The 24,525-nt window shown below is 37.1% G+C and overlaps 1 long non-coding RNA gene and 1 pseudogene across 1 annotated transcript; one reads left to right on the plus strand and one right to left on the minus strand.

Moving 5' to 3' along the window:
* The window catches only part of LOC131402237 (adhesion G protein-coupled receptor E1-like), a 637,417-nt pseudogene that overhangs the window by 590,922 nt on the left and 21,970 nt on the right, over nt 1-24,525 (plus strand).
* On the minus strand, nt 7,265-16,238 carry LOC131402246 (uncharacterized). The gene is made up of 5 exons (XR_009218449.1): nt 16,156-16,238; nt 15,406-15,478; nt 10,787-10,870; nt 8,771-8,850; nt 7,265-7,394 (listed from the first exon to the last, which is right to left on the minus strand). It is a non-coding gene; the product is annotated as an uncharacterized LOC131402246 (long non-coding RNA).

Here is a 24,525-nt window from a genome sequence, read left to right on the forward strand (position 1 = left end):
AAGCACAAGGATCAAGCCCGATGTCTTGGCAAAGTTTAAGAACAAGGATGTTTGGTGTCACTGCACGTTTAAAAACCTGGAAGGACAAGTTTAGAAAGAAGAATGTCTGAATTTAATGGCAAGGAGTATGGTGTGGCCATGGAAATAGGTGTTCAAAGTGAAATGTAGATCATTGTAGGTAAGGGTCAAGAAATTTAGAAGCCAAGGCATTGGATACTGAATTTATCCAGGACAATGGCAGAAACTGGGCAGGCACTCAAATTGTAAAAGCATAACAGGAGTCACTCAGTAATTAGGAAGTGCCAAGGATAAGAAAGGGTGAAGGATGACACAGCTGGAGCTGGATGGCAGGATTTTCTGTGCAGGAATAATAGACAGGAAAGTGTGTTAATGAGTAAAAAGAGAACTGACCCACTTTTAGACCCTAAGGCGCATAGTCTACATGGAAGAGATATCTACTTAAGATAGATGCAGGGGAAGTAGCATCTCCAAAGGAGAATCAGATTTGAGGGAAATCAAGGAGCTGGAGGAGAGTTCAGTAAAGATGTGGCAGGAAATTCACAGGGCCAGGGGAACAGGTTTGAGGGAAGTGAGGTACAAAGTGGTTGGGCCTGGGCTGAGGAAACATGGAGTCATGTGGGAATGAGAGCATGGAAAATAATAAATGAAACATTTCAAACAATGATCAAGTGTGATAGGAATGAGACACACAGGGGGGTTAGCTGGCCACAAGTTTTCCAGAAGAGTTGGTTTTTGTAAACCTTTGTAGTTGGGGCAGGAATCACGTCTTTCTAGAAGAAGACTTCAGACTCAATGACAGCCCACCTAAGGAGGCAGACAACGGGGATTATTTTAGTTCTTAAACCTCTAACACATTGAATACTTTCCTTGTCCTGTGTCAATATTTTATAGTTACAAATATAAATTGTGAAATTTATTTGTAAATTTACTGTTTCTAAGTTTATATCTCTCTTCAGCAGTTCAAATGTGATGCTACAGTGGGAATAAAATTACATCCTAGATTTATTTGCCAACAAATCTAAACAAAAGAAGGACATTCAAAGAAAGCTAAGCAAACTTCTCCCACTAAATGTGTCCCGAGACAGCCCTGAGGAGTAGCAGGTGGTGTGCTCTTTGTGCCCATCAAGCACTCCAGTGACTCTCCCCTCCCCTCCAGGTGCTGTGCTCCATCATCGCAAGGGTGTTGCACTAGCTCGACTTGGCCTCCTTCACCTGGATGCTCCTGGAAGGACAGCAGCTCCTCCTCACCATTAGGAACCTCAAAGTGGCCAACTACACCAGCACAAAAAGACTCAAGAAGAGGCTTCTGTATCCTTTTGGCTATGGGATCCCAGCTATGATTGTGGCTGTGTCTGCAGGGCTCAAACCCCTGGATATGGCACACCTACACAGTGAGTGGGGTGCTGAACTCCTGCTGATGGGGAAATGTGTGTACACCTCTCTCCATGGGAAATCAAGAGACAACAACAGAAAACTATTTAAGACAATCATCATTATAATTATTAATATTGACACCCATAATATTAACAGCAGTGGTGCCAGCAGTTCTCACTTGCCGTTTCCTATGTCCAGGCTCCCTGCTAAACACTTTGTATATAATATTCCATTTGACACTCAGTATCCGCCTTTGAAGCAGGGCTTATTCCTGTGTCCCCACTTAACAGGTGAGGAAACCGAGACTCAAAGCAGTTGTGATTAGTTCTTGGTCAGTGAATTAGGTAAGTATCAGACTTGCCTACTTCTGGAAGATGTTCTCATTCAACTAAATTTTGCTGCATCCCTAAATCACTGTATTCACGACACGAAGCAACTTACTCATCTTCTTGGGCTTTTCCTCCTATCATCAATATCAGACTGTCAGGGGCCGGCCTGTGGCTTAGCGGTTAAGTGCGCGGGCTCTGCTACAGGCGGCCGGGTTCAGATCTGGGCGCACCGACGCACTGCTTCGCAGGCCATGCTGAGGCCACATCCCACATACAGCAACTAGAGGGATGTGCAACTATGATGTACAACTATCTACTGGGGCTTTGGGGGAAAAAAAAAGGAGGAGGATTGGCCGTAGATGTTAGCTCAGAACCGGTCTTCCTCAGCAAAAAGAGGAGGATTAGCATGGATGTTGGCTCAGGGCTGATCTTCCTCACACACACAAAAATATATATATATATATCAGAGAGTCAGGAGGAAATGGTTTGGCATTTAAAGTGCAAGCAGGTGAGTTCCCTGAATTACCACTCAAATGTACACTATCATATAGATGGAATCATTAATTTCTGGGGTGTTATCGAGTAGTAGAGGTTATCTAAACTCTCATTCAACCCCACCTCTCACACACATTTTATACATGAAAAAGCAGCCCGAGCAGTGGTTGAAAATGTCATCCTATTGAAATTCAGAGAAAGAAAACTCCTGTCTCCATATAAACAGAAATTAAATAAATTTCTCTAGATTAGTTACAGTGTTAGGAGGCCAATTCACTGATGTCAAGAAAGGTGCCTCATCTTAAATCCTATCCACTCCTGAGAATGGCATCAGCATTCTGAATACATAATGCTTTCTAAATGTTTTAAAACTTAAAACTATTTTTTCTGATAAATGAGAATTTTTGTGTTGTTTTTATTCTCATGTACACTGTTAAATATATAGTGTTATGTGATAGTCTTTAGAAGCACTTGAAGTCCTCATCATTACTCTAAACATTCTTCCCAGTCTGAGGTTCTCCTCTGAATTAGCAAAAATCTGTGGATTCCTATTTCTATCTAACTATGTTGATAAACATTCTATTCTATTCTATTCAGAGCCTTTAATTATATTTGGGATTGCTTGTCTCCATTCTTGTGCGCTCTAGCTAATCTCTACCTTAGTTCTCGCTGCAATTCTAATATATTTTGCATTCAGAATTTTCTTAAAATTTCCCTGTGCTGTTCAAATTCAATAACCAACAAATGGTCTAAACCAAGTTTACATCAAGTCAAACTGCCTATGACAATCTATCCAGGTCCTTCATAACCCAGCCTCACTCCACTTATTCCCAGAATTTTTCATGATACCTTACTGAATCCTCAGGCGACTACCTACCAGACATCATCCAACCACATTCCTGTCCATCATGAACCTCGTGTGGCCACCGTAGTTGAACACTGAATGCATCTCTAATTATGAATTATTTTTATGGGAAACATACTGCATACGTTTTAGTATCCCTTAAGCATCTTACATTTATCCGAGGCAGTACTGAATAGTTCATATATATTTGCTGATTCTTCTTTGATCAGTTGCTGGCTCAACGTAAAAGGAGTCTGTCTTCATAAACACACCCAGGACAAAATAAATAAAAATTTAAAACTTAAGCATGGTTGAAAATAAGGAAACTGAACAGTGCTTTTATTTGTATCACAAGTAGCACTTAAAACACTATTAGTAAGAAAATACTGTAGCAAGTCTCAATAGAAAAGGAAGAGAATGTACGACACCTTTTTCTGACTCAATTCACTTTAAGAATTAACCTTAGAAATGCTATTTTAAGTATCATTATTGTTTGAGAGTACTAGCACACTTCACAAAGAAAGCAGAAAATTCCAAATATCAAGTTTCACTTTTACTCTACCTTTCCCAGATACATTCCACGATTAAAGCTACATCAGCAACACCAAGGCAAACTGTTCTGGCAGGGAAGATGTCACAATTCATAGACTTGATATTTTAAAACACTTAAAGAGTTTTATAGGACTTAAGATGTATTTTTTGACATTTTATCAGAAGAGGTTAACCAGTGCAGCGTCCTATGAAGTATTACATGCGGTGAAAGTTAAACTCTCCCAAGTGTTTTCAACCATCGAGTCTGCTCCTGGCTGCATGTGCTCCGCCTCCTGCAGGCGTCTGGTTCTCAGTCATCTGCTCGGCAACCATGAGCCTGACAAACACTGCAGTAACAGTTATATTAAAAAATCTATCTTCAGGGGCCAGCCCGGTGGCGCAAGCGGTTAAGTGCGCACGTTCCGCTGCGGCGGCCCGGGGTTCGCCGGTTCGGATCCCGGGTGCACACCGACTCACCGCTTGGCAAGCCATGCTGTGGCGGCGTCCCATATAAAGTGGAGGAAGATGGGTATGGATGTTAGCCCAGGGCCAGTCTTCCTCAGCAAAAAAGAGGAGGATTGGCATTGGATGTTAGCTCAAGGCTGGTCCTCCTCACAAAAAAAAAAAAAAAAAAAAAATCTATCTTGACACACATTACATTTTTTAAAAATCTCCTTGAAGAGATGAAACATTCTATCCTTTGCCTGATTCATCCAAAGGTGAATACAGAAAGTTTGAAAATACTTCCCTGAAGAAATAAGTTTAGGCTCTTAGAAGACTTTAGCAAACACTGGTTCCAACACTATGAACAAATGAGCTTTTACATGGATTTAAAACTATGCTAGGTGCGATGAGAGAAAAAGAAAAACCTAACAATGCTACTGACGAAAATAACAAATATAAAGATGACACAAATTATAGATTACCTTTTAGAAGATAAGAAAAGCAATGAAGGCTACAAAGGGGAAGAACATTCCAAACAATGGGAGGAAGGCATAGAGGTCAATGGGATACCGAAGGGACCCACCTGGGTAGCAAGGAACAAGCGTCCTTGAAGAACTGTGGGGATTCAGACACAGAGCTAGGGCTCTGCCAAATTATAAAAGGCCTTCCTTGAAAAAGCAAACGAGCGTAATTCCAGCAGCACTACAGAGCAACCAAAGATTTCTGAGGGCCAGTAGTGTTTAAGAAAGATAAGCCAATAGATTCAGGGGGAAGGTGGAATCAAATAAAGCAGCTGCGAGATCACAACAGTAATTCAGGAGAAGAAAATACAAAACAGGCTCACTGGGAACAGCCACATATGAAAAATAATTTGAAAGAAAAAAATATTCCACAACAGTGGTGTAGATAAAGGGAGTAATGTAGAGTGAGAAGCCAAAGCATATAATGGGCTCCCAAGTCTGGGCAACTGGGGAAACAGGAGGCCCAGGGACACAAAGGAGAGACTGGCAAGGAGAACTGGTGACGGGCATAGGACAAAGACGTCAGTCTGGAGCACTGAGTTTGAGGTAGAACAAAGGGGTGTATGTGTGTGCGCGTGTGTGTACTCCTCCAGAGGAACAGAAAATTGTGCTTGCTGCACTGGGAAGATAACTCTTCTGTAATTTTAAAATCATATGCAGGTTTTATATATTAAAAGTTAACAAAGAATTATTCTAAAAATATTATGTCTAAGCAAATTACAATGGTGAAGAGCAAGATGAGGAAAAGTAAGGGAGATAGCTCAGTTCTATTCAAAGTGGAGTTACTAACACATTGAATGATTTATGGAATCAGAATTAGAGAAAAAAAGATCTCCTAGCTTACAGCCGACTGTATGCTCTAAGGATCCTTCTGTGAACTTAAGACACTTCAATAACGTCTATAATATACTTTCTCAACACTACAGGTAAGACTTAATGTAATGGGAAGAACCCATCTAAATTCAACCTGAGGAAACAACTTCTCAAATATGGAATGGAATACCATATGCAAACAGAGAAGGGAAAAAAATGCCAGGAGTCAAAATAGAGAGAAATAACTGGCAATTGGCACTGGAGGCTGCAGTCTCAGACACAACACTGGGATGTACAAGCCTCGAAACAAACACACAAAAAACTGCAGTAAACTGGATCTCAGCCTCAACATTACCCCTCAGAGAAAACACTGAAAATCCCTCATAAAGTCAAAGTTAACTTTGGTCTTTCACAAATCTCGGAAATTAACTCAGATCAATTTTATTATGAAGTTATTTTCAATATAGACCTAAATATGCACCTAGATCTGGGATTTGTTTTATAAATTTAACAATCTTGTGAACAGTGGTATTTGGCAGTGGACGCCAAATAATACCAAAGGCCCCTTCAGGCTCAGGAAAAAAACCAACAACAATAACATCATACAAACAAAAACTCCAGGATCTGTCAATTTTGTAACTCTTCCCTTGGGCAAGTCTCTCTAACTAATTAGAAAGTTAAGTAGAATTAACCATTTCCAAAGGGCTGGGGAGGAAGGCCCTCGAAAACATGCAGAAAAATTGAGGAGCACAAGCAAACAAGTGACAATCCAAAGAGGGAACCAGTGGGATTCACTGGGCCGCAGCACCACTGCCAGCCGCAGACCCCAAGCATTAATAGGCAGCGTCCACACTGGACCTGTCAGAGCCAGACTGTTCGTGACGGGTGCAGGAGCACAGCTTACAATTCTGAACTCCACCCTCAACAAAAGAGCCCAAACACAAAGAGTCAGGACAAATTGTGGGTCAAGATAAACAAAACTGTGTGTGAAGATAAACAAAAGCAACTCATCTAGGAAGATTTTCCAAATTCCCCACAGTTTTCCTGAAATAAAAGACTTTCTACAATCGCAGTTGCTATCTAATTCCATTCAAGACAGGAAAATAAATATGCCTATACTTCACAATGAGAAATCTAAGTAGAATCTAAACTATTTCTTGAGAGTGAAAGCAACAATGAGCGGGAAAGGAGGATTCAGGAATAGCCTTCCCAAGCAGGCTTCTATGAAACACTTGAATTACTAGACTGTGTTTGCCTTAGTCTTGCCTAAAGATTGAAGAAAATGACAACATAAACCCTGCCATCAAGATTAGTAATTATACACAATAATTACACAAATGAGTAGGTAAGTTTGTTGATTTTTATTCTAAAGTCATATTATATTTTACATGATTTTTGCTCAATAGAAAATGCTATTACCATTGAAGAAATGAACTATAAATAAGTTATTCAGATAGCAGAAATTAGCCCTTTAAGTTTATAATAATTATTGATAAAAATTTCCACAAATTCATTCTATCTCAACTTAACCAAGATCAAGTATATAACAGTCTGCTTTTTAAACTCTGCAGGGCCACAACTATAACATAATTAAAACAACCTGTTATAATACAGCGACGCTGTGTGGGCCTCTGGGGTGTAGAGGTCTGTTTGCTCCTATATAGCAAACTATCCCTAGGAACTCCTACTTCCTACCTCCCACTTTCCTAATCCAGGAAGAATTGGAAGTTGTCAGGGGAAACCAGAAAGCTGAGAAACAAGCTTGTTACATCAGTAACCTTAACAATACACATAATTTAAAGTCAAGAGGCTCTGCTCTGAGGTCTGCAATACAGGGACTCTCCAATCTCAAAGCACTGCTGGAATAATAGCTGCCATTTCCTCATGAATCGGAGGTCTTCTTAAACTTATTTGCAAGCTCAGAGCTGTGTTTTGGGCGAATGTCACGTATTTTGGAAAAATGACCTGACTGCAGCATTCTGTGTCAGATCCTGAAACATGGGAACAGGAGAACACACTATTCTAAAGAGAAAGAAGAGAAGAATGATCTATTTGTAAATTGTAACCTTTTTGCTAAATGGAAGTAAGATGTTGCTTTAGGAAAGAGAAATCATTAAAATGCACCAACAAAATATGATCATTTATATCTTTAAAAAAGGACCCCATCTTCCTTGTTTGTAAGCTCATTAACAGAAAACTATTATGGGCAAAGGGCTTATACCAGAATTTGTAAAGAATACCAACAAATCATGAGGAGGGGTTGGGGGAACAGACAAGTGAATAGAAAAAGAGAATAGGTACTTCATAAATGAGGAAAACCAAACGGTTAATAAATATACCACATGGCCTTCAATTTCATTAGGAATCAGAGAAACACAACTGTAAACCACAAGGTGCCAATAGGCATCCACTAGATTGACAAAAACTAAGGCAGTGACAATTTCAAGGGTTTGCAAGAATGTACAGCAACAAGAGCTCTCACAAACAGTCCCTGAAATTATAAAATAGTGTAATCACTTTGGAAAACCACCCGACATTATCCAGAAAAGATGAAGATACATCTTTCATTAGCAAAATTCTATTCCTCGATATACACCCTTGAGCAGCAGTTCTCAAACTCTGATCTCAGAACCCCCTTACACTCTTAAAAACTGAGGACCTCAAAGAGCTTTTGTTTATGTTGGTTATGTCAATCAGTATTTACCTATTCAAAATTAAGGTTAATTTTAATTGAAAAAAAGAAATTAATTAAGAAATCTGAAAATCTTTTAAAAATACTAATTTAAAGATAACAGTAATAGATTACACAACATACACAGATATTTAGTCAACATAACGTTTTTTTTATGAAAAACTATTTTACAAAGTAAAACAAAAATAAATGAGAAGTGTCACTGTTTTACATTTTTGAAAATTTTTTTAATATCTGGCTTGATATCTATCTTAATAGATGGGTTCTCTTATCTGCTTCTGAGTCAGTCCCTTGAGATATCACATTACATTTAGCCTCTGGAAAACTCCACTGTACACTCAAGAAAGAAAGAGAGCAACAAAAGGAAATAAGATCATAACATCTTAGCATTATTATGGAAATAGTTTTGACCTTGTGGATCTCCCTAGGGACCTCCAGGGCTCCCTGCACTTGGCATCAAAGCCCAGCTCTTTAACATAGTAGCTCTGTCAGACATGTCACAGCTCAGACATGTCACAGCTCTGACAGAGCTACTATGCTGAAGAGCTGGGCTTTGACGCCAAGTCTTTTTTAGCCCAGCAGATTTCTGTTGTTGTTATTTTGTTTCCTCACTATTACTAGAAAATAAAACATTTAGGCAACAAGGAAAAAGATGCTAACTAAACTTCCTCCTAGTTGACCCAATTAGACACAAATGAGTGCTTACTGATCTGGAAGAATGGCTTCTTCATCCAAAGAAAACTTTCCTTGAATCCCATGACATAGTTCAGGTGGTACACCCACTGGCTGTGGAAAAGTGCATTCTTGATTATATATCCAAAAGAATGGAAATCAGGGACTCAAACATACACTTGGACACCGATGTTTACAGTAGCATTATTCTTAACAGCCAGAAAGTGGAAACAACCCAAGTTCTCATCAACAGATGAATGGATAAACAAAATGGCGTATGTACACAAAATGGAGTATTATTCAGCCATAAAAGGAATGAAATTCTGACACATGCTACAACATGGATGTACCCTGAATACATTATGCTAAGTGAAATAAGCCAGACACAAGAGGACAAATATTGCATGATTCTACTTATATGAGGTACCAAGAAGAGGCAAATTCATAGGGACAGCAAATAGAAGAGGGATTACTAGAGGCTGGGAGGAGCGGAGAATGGAGAAGTATTGTTTAATATTGTTTAATGGGTATACAGTTTCTATCTGGGAAGATGAAAAAGTTCTGGAAATGGATAGTGGTGATGGTTGCACAACATCGTGAATGGACTTAATGCCACAGAATTTTATAGACTTAAAAACAGTTAAAATGGTAAATTTTTTTCTACTTTACCAAAAATTTTTAAATGCATTCTCAATTAATTAACCAAATAATTATACTAACTGAAAACACTTCATGATGGCAGAAAAGACCATACCTCTGCGGCACCTGTCTGATACAGCTCTAAAATGAAGTCGTGCAGTGGGTGATGTTTCCCCACAAATAAGACATCGCCTCCAAGACTATTTCTTCTAGCTGGGGGAAAGTAAGAAAAGAATAAAGATCTAACGATTCTACCTACAAAAGCAACTTTTATGAGACTAAAATAGGAAGCACCTAAATTTTAAAAACTTAATTATAAAGTTTACAAAAAATAATAGACCTAAACGTGTGATGCATCTCTGTAGAAGAAACAAAGCTTTGACAATAAAGTTTCGAAGATCAATGACTATCAGAAAAAATTATCCCTAAAAGATACCTGAATATAGTCTTGCAAGATAAGGGACAAAGTTTTCTTATTTATACAGAACTTAGTTTCTTACTATAAGAAACATATAGACATTCTCTGAGGAAATACAAATAAATTGCATCATCTAATAACAAAGATTATTCTATGGATGGTTCATAATTATTTCTATAGGTTTATTATACTAGTATTAAATAAATTTTCCAACAAAGCCCAGCTTTACAATTTCCCAATACTTTTAACAGTCAGTATTAATGACAAAATGCCACTTTCTGTGTAAAATAACATTTCAAGTTAGCAATATGAGGGCAAATGCTTTTGTTTCAACCTAACCTTTCAAGCAAAGTTATTGTTATTTGGTGGGGATGAAGGGAAGAAGGGAGATGGAGGAAATTAATAACACCCTCCGAACATGCAAAAAATACTTTTGTGTATGCATATTATACAAGAATCAAAGTCTTGGGCCTGCCGGGTGCTGTAGTGGTTAAATTAGCACAATCCACTTTGGTGGCCCAGGGTTTCACAGTTTCGGATCCTGGGCGCAGACCTATGCACCACTTATCAAGCCATGCTGTGGCAGGTGTCCCACATATAAAGTAGAGGAAGATGGGCACGAATGTTAGCCCAGGGCCAATTGTGCTCAGCAAAAAGAGGAGGACTGGCAACAGATGTTAGCTCAGGGTTAATATTCCTCACCAAAAAAAAAAAAAAAAAAAGAATCAAAAAGTCAGAAGATATTCTTGAAGTATTGCTTTTTAATAAACTTAACAAACACTTGTAAGTTAAAAAATTTTATGTAATTACTATGCAACTTATGGATAATAAATTTTAAGAAGCAAAGTTAACTTTCGTCATAAAGAAGTAAAATCAATGATTTATGCCCCCTTTATGGGAAATTTGACAAACGAAAAAAAAGGTCTAATTAAGGAAATGTAAAGTCTCTATTACACAGACTCAATGTCGACCAAGTGGAAGTCTGATCCTTACTCTCTTCTGGAGTGAGGTCTGGGTATACCTCTTCTAGGGCAGCTCGCAGCCTTCGCTCATCCACGAACGGCAACAGAGCAACACCTGGGGAGACAAATGCACACCAAGCGGCCCAGCTATTAGGATCTCCTAAATTTCAACTACCGTTGGTCCATATAAACATTTCTAGTAGAATTTCCCTGCTGATATAAAAACATTTTGGAACTGAACTCTATTTAGCCAAATTTCAGATAGAAATACTTCCCCGTGGTGGTAGAAGAAAAAATTCTATTTGTTTTCCATCTTTAAAAGGGTTCATATGGAAAACCACGTTTGCTGAATCTTTACTCTGTGATGACAAAATTTTTAAATTAAATGCACAAGTGGCCACCTGGACACCGGTCTGTGTTCTCACCTTACTTATTTACTAGGATGCCTTCGGGCAAGCCAGTAATCTCCTAAGGGCTTGAGCATATCCCTTTATCTTTCTAGGACTTGGTTTCTTCTTTTGTAAAAAGAGATCATTCAACCAAAATACTCAGAAGGTCTGTTCAACTGGAATATGTGGAACGTCTCTTTCAGCTCTAAAATTGCATAGTATTCTGTTTACATTTTAAAACCTAATAATTAGGGCCGGCCCCGTGGATTAGTGGTTAAGTGCACGCGCTCTGCTGCTGGCGGCCTGGGTTCGGATCCCTGGTGCGCACCGATGCACCGCTTCTCTGGCCATGCTGAGGGCGCATCCCACATACAGCAACTAAAAGGCTGTGCAACTATGACATACAACTATCTACTGGGGCTTTGGGGAAAAATAAATAAATAAATAAAATTATTAAAAAAAAAACCTAATAATTAATTTATATACAAAAAATTTTTAGACTTGTTTAAATAACTTTGTCCCCGGGAGGGCATGTAGAATAGTGGCTGTTCATTTTTAGGCTGAAAACTGTCCTCTGGAGTGTGCTGGAATTAAGGTCATTATTTGGACCTACACGCATAATTTTCAAAGAATCACACTGGAATACAATTATCTATTACTACAAAAACATGCAAAGTTATTGAAACATATATATTCTGCTGTATATTATTATATATATTATAAATAGTATTTTGGCTAAATAAAAATTTTAAGGTAAATAACAAGAAATGCTGACTAGAGCCAAATAATTTTAAAACCACTGCCACTCAAAACTGCTGTATTTGTGACTGTTCCCCTTAAAATGATGAGAAATGAAAGGTTTCCAAAGTTGTCTTTAAATAATTTAGCTACCATATTTTCAAAATTAGGAAACATGTTCAATTTGACTACCTAGTAGGGGAATATATAGATTTTTTAAAGTTAAAAAGAAACTAGGTTCTAGTGTGAATTCTGAAGGTCCAAAAAGTGATTTCAAGGATTATTAACATCCATCATCTGAGTAAGGCTATTTATCAATTACCGGTAAACACTTATATAGAAAAAACCTAGGCAGTGGTTAAGTTTTATTTAGTCATACACTTAACAAAATCTGTATCATGCAAAACTACATTATCTGGCTTCTGTTTTCTACCTACTAGATTTAGGATTTAAACAAATCATCAGAAAGACTTCCCTTCAATATCAACTCCAGAATCTAACTCCAAACAGTCAGCAACCTGCAGTGCTAATGACAGCAATAAGGTTATTAAGCTTATGCTTAAGCTTAAGGAAGACAAACCAGTCTTCCTGGCCAGGGTAGGAAGGAATGTCTTATACCCAGATGTGATGACGGTCGTGCCTGAGGGTGAGCTGACAGTAAAAATGACAACAGCAGCTACTTTTTCCTACTTTTTTCCCACTAATTTACTATGTTACATGCATTAGCTCATTCAATCCTCTCAACAACACAGAGGCAGCCCAAGTACTAGTAATACTTAACTTAGGTAAACACAGTGGTCATACTCTCCAGGTTCAGATCTCAGTGCTGCCACTGTGTGACTTGGATCAAATTACTTAAATTCTCTGTTTATGTAGAAAATACAGTATTTGAAATGACTATGCTATATTCCTTTAATACATACTAAGCAAATATTATGAAAACACAACATTGCAAGAACATATGTTCAATAAATGTTGAAAAAGTACCCAGATATATTTTATCTTCTATCATTTTAAGATGTATTCAACTTGGGCCGGCCCTGTGGCTTAGCGGTTAAGTGCACGCGCTCCGCTACTGGCGGCCTGGGGTTCGGATCCCGGGCGCGCACCGACGCACTGCTTCTCCGGCCATGCTGAGGCTGCGTCCCACATACAGACACTAGAAGGATGTGCAACTATGACATACAACTATCTACTGGGGCTTTGTGGAAAAAATAAATAAATTAAAAAAAAAAAAAGATGTACTCAACTTAGACAAGAACTTACTTATTATCATGACTTCCGATAAGTTTTAAAGACATATGCAGAAATGACTATCTCCTAATAGTACTAAATTTTACCTCAAGAAAGATGTGTTCTTGCTACAGTCTAATAAATAAAAATATTTGTATAACACATAAAAATATAGAAATATTAAAGGTCTGAGTTTAAACCCATCCTAAAATTCATCTGGAATCTCAAGAGACCCCAAACAGCCAAAACAATCTTAAAAAATAAAAATAAAGTTGGAGGACTCCCACCTCCTGATTTCAAAACTTACTACAAAGATACAGTAATTAAAACAGTTCGGTACTGACTGGCACAAGAACAGACATATTGACCAAGTGAATAGAGAGCCCAAAAATAAACCCTCACATACATGGTCAAATGACTTTCAACAAGGGTGCCAAGACCATTCAATGGGGTAAGGGCAGTCTTTTCAACAAATGGTGCTGGGAAAATGGACATCCACACACAAAAGAATGAAATTAGACCCTTACTTTATACCATATACAAAAATGAACTCAAGATGGATCAAAGACCTAAATGTAAGCTAAAACTATAAAACTCTTAGAAGAAAACAGGGAGGAAGCTTCATGATATTGGATTTGGCAATGATTTCTTGGATATGACATCAAAAGCACAGGCAACCACCACCAAACAGACCAACAAAAATTAGACTTCATCAAAATTAAAAACTTTTGTGCATCAAAGGACACTATCAACAAAGTGAAAAGACAACCCACACAATGGGAGAAAATACATGCAAATCATATATCTGATAAGAGATTAGTGTCCAGAATATATAAAGTATTCCTACAATACAACAAAAACCCAATTCAAAAATGGGCAAGGGACTTGAATAGATACTTCTCCAAAGAAGAGACAGAAATAGCCAATAAGCACATGAAAAAAAGGTTCAACATCACTAATCATTAGGAAAACGGAAAGCAAAAACAGTGATCACCACTGCACACCCATTAGGATGGCTACTATCAAAAAACAGAAAATAACAAATCTTGGCAAGGACGTGGAGACACTGTAACTGTTGTGCATTGTCTTCCTTTTCCTCTGGATGATTTATACTACATTGATATACTCAGCAAGTCATCTGCATGCTTATATATTTACTTATTTATTTAAAAAATCCAGGCAAGGACTTATTTAACAAACACTTACATAAATATATTTACTTATTTATGTATTTATACTATTACTTTACTGCCTCCCATTCTCCTGTGTCTCTTCTCCTTCCAGTTTAATCAAAACATCCTCCACAAAACACGTTCAAAAACAACCTAAGGCCCCAATCCACTGACATATAACAAAATATGACCACAACACTTACACAACCCCAATCAATAGGTTGCAATTCTCATTATCATTCCATTAAAGTAATATGAAATTTCTGTTACTACATAACCAAAAGTCAACCCTAAAATCTCATAAAATAATGATTTTCAATTTATAAATTATTATTTATCCCCCTTTGCGCCACAATTCTCTTTGAGTCATTTTACTGGTCATCTGCATCACAGGGAATAATAAAGGAAAAAGAGTGAAAACATGATTTTACCAAACTGCTTATTATCCTAGAAAAATATATGGTGGAAGAAAAGGTTAAAATAATTTGCTGAAAGGGGCTTAGGTGTGAAATAATCGTTGGCTCACTGTGTGAGAGACTTCTCCACTGTGTTTTACATTCAGTCATCCTCACACATTTGGTGAGTGATCAACAATACCTTAAATTTAGTACTAATTTTATATTGTCATTCTTACAAAATCTGTGAACAGAAGGAATGAGAAAATAGATATGTAAATAATAAACAAACTTTAAGTAATGATTAATGCCAAGTATTTAAACTAAATTTCTAATACTTGTTTCAAAAGTTTCCATGGAGTATAAGTGAATCTCCACATGGACACTTCATGTTTCTACAACTCTCAGCAACCTCACAAGGTGTCAATGAGCTACTGATGGAAGGAGCATGTCCCACATCCCATTAATTAATCACAAAGGAGACAAAAGATATAATCATTAATCTATTTCAACTCAATTTACTGTTTATCAAAATGCTACTATTAAAATTACTGTTAATCATTGCTAATCCCAGGTTAGATGAAAAAATATCAAAATTTCACATATAATCTTTAAAATACTTATCTTTTACAGAAATTCTTTCATCCCATAAATCATGTCTGCTTACAGTTTACCAAAAGGAGAAAATTATTTTAACAAAAAGGAATAATGTCTAAATTTTACCTTGCCAGGCATATTTCTTCCCATTTAAATCAATAGCAAAATCTTCAGGGTAGAAGTCAATTATACTAGAATCCTGTATCAGGGAGAAAAGCAAAGATTCAAAACAAAAGTCACATATTTCTGTTATAAAGAATTTGATACAACTTTCATTCGAGTTATCAGGCCTGATAAGAAAATGAAGTTTCATTCCTTTTAAAAAATGTTATTAAGATATCAGGTCACTAATCCCGGGCCTAGTAAAAACAAAATTAACAATTTTATTTTAAAAGATGAAAATAAAAAGGCCTTATTATAAAAGAATTTTAGAACTGACGACTGTGGGCCCAAGACAGTGAAGAGTTTATTAACTCTAATAATTCCTACTTCTCAGCTGGGTGTCACTCTTTCCAGCTAGGACACAAAACACATGCAGTGGTGACTGCAGCTAAACCAGCCTTCATGCTCTGGTACCCACCACACATGGCTGGAACCAATAAAAATAATGACTTACAGGTATGCTGAGAACAAAATGACTGTTATAAGAATTTCTCCCAAACACATATCAATTTTATTTACTGGGTAGGGTACTGACGGCCAAGGAAAGCAGGGAAAAAAAAGTAGTAAAAAATATACAGAAGAATCCAAATACTTTTACTTTGTTTCTGGACTTCACTATTGTAACTATAAGATGCAAAAACAATTGTGACTAGTGCTAGCAAAATGTACGACAAAAATCCAGTTATCAACACACTCAAAAACCAAGACACTCACAGGATCACTCATGAGCTTCCGCCATGATGGAGGTAGGAAGTTACCACTTGCAGCTGGAAAAACTCCCATAAGTTGTTCCAGTGGTGTAAACTGCAAGAAAGAAAAAAAGTTTAAGGTAAGACACAATTTTTATCTAAGCCAAAATTCTACAAATGTTATGGCTCTAAATACTCAAGCTTACTGGTTTAGTACCCTTCTCAAAATCAGAAGGCATGTCTGCAGTACCTTCCAAGTCTGAAGCAAATGGTGCATAATGAAATGGATAATACCACTTCCAGGAAGCACAGCCCTAAAGTCAGTAAAAACAAACAAAAAACAACAACAAAAACAAATCTATGTTAATGATGGACACGGTAAAGACAAAAAAATGAAACTATCAACCTATAATATTCTACTGATAAAACATATGACTTTTGGTATACATTCCATATATTAATTTTTTTCCATGAGTCCTAAAAGATGTTTGGATTAAATCTAAACTTTTACTTCGTATCAACGGCTCCTTGATTTACAAAATACTGCAAAGCATCTTTAATAATCAGTAGTTAATACCAAACTTATATTAACAAACACAATTTGGTGAAGATTTTTATCCTTAAAATGTGTTTGGTGACATTTCTTTCCAACTCGAGAGCTGCTATCATCACATAAAATGAAGAACAACTGCAGCTGACACTCACTGAGTGTACAGGTGGGTAAGGGACATCACTAGAAGAGTGACTGAGAGTAAAAGAGCCAAAAGTTTCATTTTACAATTCCCTATTATATTTTCATGTGACAACTTTCTCTTTACTTTAAAAATATTTAAGTAAACCAATCAAAAAGAAAAAACAGTAAGTTATACTCAAAGAAAAGAGAAGCCTTCCTGAAATGAGTTTTGACTCTGCGCCTAGTGAATTAAAATCCTGAGGGTCAGAGCCGGCCCAGTGGCACAGCAGTCAAGTTCACACGTTCCACTTCAGCGGCCCAGGGTTCGCCGGTTTGAATCCTGGGCTCGGACCTACTCATCGCTCATCAAGCCATGCTGAGGCGGTGTCCCACATACAAGAACCAGAAGGATTTACAACTAGGATATACAACTAGGTACTGGGAGCTTTGGGGAGAAAAATGTTGAGGGTCGGAGTAAAACACGAAATGAGAATATTTTACAATTGATACTTAGTGTATTAAATTACTTTCTACTTTCCAACAAACTTCACCTATTCCCAAGTCACATCAAATTTGCTTCACTCCCCAAGCACGAAACCAGGTATTATCAGTGCTACAATCCCCTATATGTCCGCCTAATCTCTCACCAATCTGACATCTCATTTATCAAAAGCTTTAAGTCAGATACAGATTACTCCAATGAGAATGCACTTCATGTAACATCACACTATATGGAGGAAATGGGAGCATTCAAATTCCTTTCAAATTCTTACCAGTTATTTTCCAGGCTTTTGTCCTTTCTTCAGTCATTTAGCGACTGTGTATTAGTTACTGTTATTTTTTATTCTAATTAAACAAAACAATAACCTTTAATAATTTTAAAGACCAAGTACTCTCAACCACAGTATTTAATGCTGAAATTCTTTAGCATAACAAAAATTAGCTTTGTTTATATATTAACACCTAAGGAGCTTCAAAGGCTTTACAAACAAATCTTATTTAAAGTAATGAATTTCTTTATAGGAAGCTTGAAAATATGAGTCTGGGTTCCATTTCAGAATATAGCTCAACAACACATACTATTATAGAAATAACTATTTTCTTAAAGTGATTAACTAGAGATTTAGAGGAAAATATTCATTTTGTACCTGGTAATAATATCGAAGAACCCAGCAGAGCCCTTCAACGTAAGACTGTACAACTTTACGACGGAATTTGTCATTAGCTGCATCAACGTCAAATTTGTTCTTGTAGTACCGCTGCTTCCACCCAGCTTCCCAAAGCCTAAAAATCAGGCAAAGCCAGTTCATGTTGAATTAATACACTTTCAGTAACTGTCAAATTTGTTCTTGTAGTACCGCTGCTTCCACCCAGCTTCCCAAAGCCTAAAAATCAGGCAAAGCCAGTTCATGTTGAATTAATACACTTTCAGTAACTACCTACCAATTTATCATCCAAATCAATTTATACTTAATAGCCAGGTAAAATGTAAATGAGTTAAACAGTAATATTAACATAGCTTCATTTAATTATTTCTAAAAAGTCCACTTTCACGGGATTTATTATCAACTTAAAGATAGTTAAACGTTAAAAACTCAAACATTGATTCTAGAAAGATCATTACAAAACTACAGTAAAAAAAAAAGAGAATAATCATTTATTAAAGTAGATACACAACACTTGTTTGCTCAGATTTTCATACTGTTTTACATGTTTTTTTGATTGTAGAACAATTCTACAACTACGTTTTAAGAGGCAAATACTGACGATATTTTATATAGTTCAAGTTCCTCAGTTTGTTAAAGTATATCTAAATTACACAAAGAAAGTCAACTAAATTACTTTTTTAAAAAAGAATAATCTAGAAGCCAGGCAGAAATTATGTATATACCTACTCTCCCTATCCTTGGGCCTTCTCCCTCATTCAGCAAAGCGTTGTTGACATAAGTGAAGGACACGGACACACACACACATTCTGGTAAAACTTAGAAGGAGGTCATCAATTCACTAAATTTTCATTAATCACTGAAAATACAATGTGAAAAACCACATTTTCACTCAAAGTATTTTTTATTTTTTGAAGTACTCATTTCTCAATCTCTGAAAGATTTAAAGATGCCAAAGAATACTAAAAAAAAAATCAAGAACGATCAAGAACATCAGGATGATTCTCCATTAAGGGCTCTTTTCTTCCATGTGCCAGATCTTACTAATTAATTGCAGTCATGTTTCAGAATACACCATATCAATTTTTTTCATTTACTTTTTTTTTTGAGGACAATCAGCCCTGAGCTAACATCCAATGCCAATCCTCCCCCTTTTTGCTGTGGAAGATTGGCCCTAGGCTAACATCCATGCCCATCTTCCTTTACTTTATAGGGGATGCCACCACAGCATGGGTTGACAAGCGGTTGAATCTGCGAACCCCAGGCCGCCGAAGCGGAGTGCATACACTTAACTGCTGTGCCACCGTGCCGGCCCCTACACCATACCAATTTTAACTTTGCCCCCACGCAAAAGATTTACAGAACATCAATTAGGAGAAATATCTTCTATCCATAATGTTGAATATCACTATTTTACAGAAACTATTAATGAAATAAATGCTAAGAACTCCAAGCATTTCTTGATAGAAGCAATTCTACTTTGATTATCTTCAGCACCAAAATTAAACAATAAAGTACTAAAAAAATCAAATTAACTATTAAGCTGATATTGATCATGATGGCTACATGGTAAAACAAAAAAATATACTCCAAGAGTTGCAGAAGCAGAGGATAAAAACTCAGATCAGGTAAATGCTCAATCACAAGTCACCACAGATCTCTGAATCTGACATCAAAAGATGTTGGGAAAATACAGAACCAGATATCACACTTCTGAAGTTTCTAATCATAAATACAAACACATCATCCACATCCTATAAAAGAAGCATGAGCTGTGAACCACTACTGTTTAACTTTGAAATAAATCATTTTGCAAAATTCTAAATGAGTTACAATTATTGAGGTTGTTGGCCCTTTGCACTTGAGCCCAGGGTTCAAATCCAGATTTAATCACACAAGAAGCTGTTAATCTTATTATATAATGATCTCAAACTTCTGTATAAATTAAAGACTCCAATTTTCAGACTATAAATTTTAAGTATATAGCTAATGAGAAACTTCTCTGTCATGAAATATAGTTGTGCATATGCAAGTTCGTGGTTTTTAAAAATACATTTATCTCTTAACCGAAAGCCTTCTGCATATTTCATTTTAAAGAAGAAACTTTTCAATTGAGATGATTAAAACAAACTATATCAAGTAACCAAATGTAACTGAACTTTCTGGGTTAAGCAGCTTGAAAATTTAATCTCATAACAGTAACATTCAGATCACATAGAGCTAAACACTTCATGTCTAGCCGATCTAGTGCCTGGTCTCAGAGGGAAAAGTGGCTTGGAGGACGAAAACCAGCATGCATACTAATCTAGATACTTAGGTTTAACAGCTATAGCTTACACATCTCACTGGAATTTACTGACTATCCTAACCCTCCACATTAATTACTGGAGGATAAAAAGATCACAGGCAAGCATCTGAAGGCACTGCTGCTCTAAGCTAAACAGCATTAATTAGACGGCATCTATTTCAGCAATTTGCTAACAAAGTGCTACCAAAAAATGGCTTCACCTGACGTTATCCTCTGGTTCAGGTTCACTGTCACTGTCTTCTGCTTTTCGCTTAATTCCTCCTATCGGAGACGGGCCATCAGAAGTGAAACTCGTATTAGGAGATACTGAAGGACTCTGTAGACAATTATGACATTACAGAGGAAGGATTTAATTATTCATTTCACATAAGAAGTTACATCCAACTACTGTTACCACCATGCTTCACAGTAATACATTTTCTTTAAAGCTATTAAATAGATATGGTAAATATATTTAGAAAGTATAAAGACTGATCTTGGCCTACTCCACCTCTCCAAAAAAGAATAATATAGTACCAAGCCTCCTACGCTTAAACTCAAAAGAATTTGAACATTAGGGTAAAAACTGCTTCAGAAGAAATAAGCAAAACTTAATTTCATAGATTTTTTTTTTTTTAATTATAGGACTTGAACATTTTTTTTCTTTGGTGGTTCCCTCGTGTTATGAATTTGTGATCACTTTCCACCAATTAACTAACAAAGCTGTAAGGGGAAAAATATATATATATGTATATAAATTAATGCATAAAATACTCAATGCTGGTGAGAATAAAGTTAGATGTAAGTGGTTCAACCTAGTACAACCATTCTAGAAAGCAACAGTTTAATGAGACTCCGCCAGATATCTGTTAAACTATTTTATACATGTTGTTTTAAAATTCATTGTACAAATAAAATCTATTAGTCATCTTAGAAAAATGCAGCTTTTATTATTATTTCAAAGACTTGAATACCACTTTAAATTTACCATTATCTTCCCTTTGTACCTAACTCAATGAACATAGTAGCACCCTAAAGTATTTTAATATTTAACTAAAAAATTATGGGCAGCTTGGTGGCATAGTGGTTAAGTTCACACACTCCGCTTCAGCGGCCCGGGGTTCACAGGTTCAGATCCCGGGCGCACACCTACACATCACTCAGCAAGTCATGCTGTGGTGGCATCCTACATACAAAATAGAGGAGGATGGGCATGGATGTTAGCTTAGGGCCAAACTTCCTCAGCAAAAAGACAAAGATTGACAACAGACGTTAGCTCAGAGCCAATCTTTCTCACACACACACACACACAAAAATTAAAATGTTCTGCAACTTTAATGTTAAATGACCAAAAACCTAAGTGGCAGAAAATGTTTTCATGGTAAAGTTTTTCTTCTGTTATTCACAGTATATTAGATATTTCGAGTAAATTATTTTTAAATCGAGAACTCAGGAGCCTATTTTAATGATACTGTAACTAAAACCTCAGCATGAAGGTAGTTCACACCAAAGGCCAAGAAAAGTTACAACAAAGCAAAACTATATTTCACGTAGAGCTCACAACACTTTCCTTTAATAGACATATAATATCAATTTTATTCATGATACTGTATGGCTAATACTATCAAAAAAAAGAAAAGAAAAGAAAAAAGAAAACAGGGGCCAGCCCTGTGGCCTAGTGGTTAAGTTTGGGGCCCTCTGCTTCAGCGGCCCGGGTTCAGTTCCCGGGCACAGACCTAAAACACTCGATGGCAGCCACCTATATACAAAATAGAGGAAGATGGGCACAGATGTTAGCTTAGGGCAAATCTTCCTCACCAAAAACAAACAAAAAAAAACAAACCACAAAGAATAAAAATAAATCCAGGAAGGCACTGTTGTACTTGGAAAATGAGATGGGTATTTTCAGTCAGACACATCTGAGTCTGAAATACCAAGTCCAATCTTTAACGGCTGTATGGCCTTGGGCAATTTATTTAACCTCTGTCAACCTCAACGTCAAACAGGGATGATACTGTTCTATCTCTTTACAGGTTATAGCAAGGAGTAAATGAAACAATATCTGTAAACCATCAAAGCTGCCTGCCTGGTGCATGGCGGTTAACCATTCAGTAAGTCATCCCTATTAGTTTTTAAACAACACTAATCCATTTCGATTAAATTAGGAGAGTGATATTCCTGTCAATCATCTAAGTACAGAGAAGTTGCAAGCAAAGCAATCTTTCCCAAATTCACAAACAAGATATAAATTATCTTTAGACAACAAAAATAATATACCTTCAAGGGAAGAAAAGAAGAAAAGAAGTTGTTTGCTCTTTAATGCTAAAGATCTGCTGCTCTTTTCTGCTCTATCTCTACTAACAAAAGTATTCAGAAATATTCTTTCCTAAACATACCAGAGTCATACCAGTTCATTCAAATTTCTTTTTAAAAAGCTGTTTTTGCAATCAAAGTTTATTAAACTGAGAATGGTCGCAAATATAATGAAACTACACTTCAGAATGCAAAATTTAAAAACATATTTATGAGGAAACAGAAGCTATCTAATAAAACACTAACCATGTTGACCATCAGTAGATACCAGTCAAGCACTGGAGCCCAGCACACCCAAACAGCTCAGAAAAAATAACACAGCAAAAATCCATAACTGTAAAGCCTTCCTTTAAATAAACTGGTCATTTGGCTTCATGATTTCCTTAAATTCAACACATTCTAGATGAAAACTCCTCTATGCAAAGATTCCAGTAGAAATAACTGTGTCAAGGAGAATTAAGACAGGATCAAATAAGCAACCTAATCACCAATCTCCCCATTCCTATTCCCATGGCAGACATTATTAATCAATATAGTCTAATCCTGTGGAGCCTGAATATTGGAATCTTTCTCAAAGCAATCATAGCTGGCAAAGTTTAAACCTACCTGCCTCCCTGAGATTAAGAAAAAAGCATTTTATCATCAACTTGGTCTTAGCAATACTAGTCACTCTCAGTTCATTCTGTGAGGACGGTAGTCACTATAATCTTAAATGATGGACATCAGCTTTTTCCATTCTACACAAGCATCTCACTGCAAAACCTTTGACTGACTCTCCATAGCCCACTCTGTTAATGGTGTGAAGAATAAGACAAGAAAGCAAAAACAGAACAAAAACACAACAGAAACCCCAGCCGCTTCTCTCAGAAGATGCAAAATCTCTTTCCAAATTCCTAATCTAAGGTCCTAAAACTTCTAAGTGTGAATTTATGGGAATATAAATTCAACCAGTCTCATGATATGGCAAAAATTTCACATATAGGGTTGCCTTGTGATAAAGGATTTGAGCATCAATAGGATAACTATTAGAATAATGAAATTTAAATATCCCAACTTACGTAATTTCCTTGGATATATCATAGCAAAAGTTTACATAGGATACTGTACCTTATATAACATCTTTCCTCCCTCTACAACACTCTCTCTTTCTCTCGTGCCTACTAGCCTGAAATAAGCAATAGCTTTGATTACCTTTTGTCTGTGTACATTAGTTCACGGTCTGTTCCCTTACCCCTGCTGCTGCCCTGCCGGGTGCTCTGAGCTCATGGTCTCCTGCCATTACAGGAAGCTACTGAACAGAGCATAGCCTTGCTGGCTGAGACGATTTGCTTCTGCAGTCTGGATTACAACGTTCAAATAAGGAGGAATACCATGAGGCAAATCCATTCAGTTCCTGAGTTTATAAATAGGGAGTAACCGAGCCAGCCCTGATGGCCTAGTGGTTAAAGGTCGGCGCGCTCAGGGCTGGCCCCGTGGCTTAGCAGTTAAGTGCATGCGCTCCGCTACTAGCGGCCCGGGTTCAGATCCCAGGCGTGCACTGACGCACCGCTGGTCCGGCCGTGCTGAGGCCGCGTCCCACATATAGCCACTAGAAGGATGTGCAACTATGACATACAACTATCTACCAGGGCTTTGGGGGAAAAAAAGAAGAGGAGGAGGATTGGCAATAGATGTTAGCTCGGAGCCGGTCTTCCTCAGCAAAAAGAGGAGGATTAGCACAGATGTTAGCTCAGGGCTGATCTCCCTCACAAAAAAGTTTGGCACGCTCCACTTTGGCAGCCCAGGTGCGGTTCCTGGACGCAGAACCACACCACTTGTCTGACAGTAGCCATGCTGAGGTGGCGGCTCACATAGAACTAGAAGGACTTATAACAAGAATATACAACTACGTACTAGGGCTTTGAGGAGGGGGAAAAAAAGAGGAAGACTGGCCACAGATGTTAGCTCAGGGCAAAT

Source organism: Diceros bicornis (genome assembly GCF_020826845.1).
Source record: "Diceros bicornis minor isolate mBicDic1 chromosome 35 unlocalized genomic scaffold, mDicBic1.mat.cur SUPER_35_unloc_1, whole genome shotgun sequence".
Lineage (NCBI taxonomy): Eukaryota > Metazoa > Chordata > Mammalia > Perissodactyla > Rhinocerotidae > Diceros > Diceros bicornis.